Raw genomic sequence first — 1691 nt, 5'->3', positions numbered from 1 at the left:
TACTATTTCCAAAGGTAGCTTCAATAATAGATCCATTACAAATCATTTCACAGGGGATTTCAATAATATCCATTCCAAGAGCTTTATATGTATCGTGCATGTGCAAGTCAACATTTATTTTTAAATTGCCAGTTCACGTCATATGTACCAGCTGGTCGGTCGGCCGGTTGAACAGATGGATGGTCGGTTGGACGAACTTTTAGTCACTTAGCCTTTTATATATATAGATTGTAATCAATATGAGTGACTGAAATAACACTGGGAAACAATGGTGGCAGAGAAATGTGACTATGCATGTACTTTAGAAGAAGAATGCTTTGTTAGCAGTTCTCAGGCCTTTTGTTTGTTTGTTTAAATCTCCAGAACTCATTATACTCATACTCTTGAGACTCATTGAGGATCCCAAAGAGGTTTTTGTTTATGTAAGTTATAAATATCAATATTTACTATATTAGAAATAGGAATTAAAACAGACATTTAAAAAATAATCATTGATTCTTCTAATGAACCAAATGAACTAATGAACAAATAGATCCAGATATATTGAAGTATGCAACAGACTGAAGTATTTCAGAGGGAAGGGGGAAGGGCAAGAAGAGATTAACCAAAGAATTTATATGCATATATGCATAACTTATGGGCAGACAATAGTGCAGTGAAGGCCTAGAGAAGGAATGGGAGCAGGATGGAGGGGCCAGTCAGAGAAAGCCAAATGTCACATGATCTTACACATATGTAGAATCTAAAGAACAAAATAAACTAATTAACAAAATAGATCCAGAGACATAGAATCTCAGAGGGAAGGCAGAGGAGGGTGGGTAAGTGGGAAGAGATTAACCAAAGAATTTACATGCATATATGTATAACTTATGGGCAGACAATAGTGCAGTGAAGGCCTGGGGAAGGAATGGGAGCAGGATGGAGGGAATCAATGGGGATATAAAAGCATACATCTGTAATACTTTCAACAATAAAGATAAATTTTGAAAATACATTAATTGATTCTTTTATGACAACTATGATGAATGAATTGCATGTGAACATAATGTTAGGTCTGATCAAATAATTGAATTGATACCCCCTCCCCTGGGAACTGACCTTCAGGCCACTTCACAATGGACATTCCATTTGCTTAGACCACATTCCACTTGCTAAGACCATTATCTCTCCCCTCCAGAGTTTTCCAGAATCCAGACCTGAGAATTCTCTACCCAGAAAAAGCCCACCTAGAGTTCTTAAAAAAAACTCTGACTCCACATCTTTTGGGGTGGTGCCATTTTGGGGCTCAGTCCATCTGGTCTCCAGATGACCTAATAATTCTTTACCCCTTTTGGACTCGTGCATTTCTCCTTTGGCGATCCTAACACATAAATAACATCTAGTATTATTATGATACTAGTGGCTCGGTGCACGAAATTTGTGCAGAGGGGGGGTGTCCCTCAGCCCAGTCTGCACCCTCTCCAATCTGGGACCCCTTGGGGGATGTCCAACTGCCGGTTTAAGCTCGATCCCTGGGATCAGGCCTAAACCCGCAGTCGGACATCCCTCTCGCAATCCAGGACCGCTGGCTCCTAACCGCTCACCTGCCTGCCTGCCTGATCGCCCTTAACCACTCTGCCTGCTGGCCTGCTTGCCCCCAACTGCCCCCCGCCACCGGCCTGCTTGCCCCCAAATGCCCCCATCCAGCCTGA

This window comes from Myotis brandtii, unplaced genomic scaffold (genome assembly GCF_000412655.1).
Source record: "Myotis brandtii unplaced genomic scaffold, ASM41265v1 scaffold179, whole genome shotgun sequence".
Taxonomy (NCBI): Eukaryota; Metazoa; Chordata; class Mammalia; order Chiroptera; family Vespertilionidae; genus Myotis; species Myotis brandtii.
The sequence above is the reverse complement of the archived record's forward strand: the minus strand, read 5'-3'. Positions refer to the sequence as shown.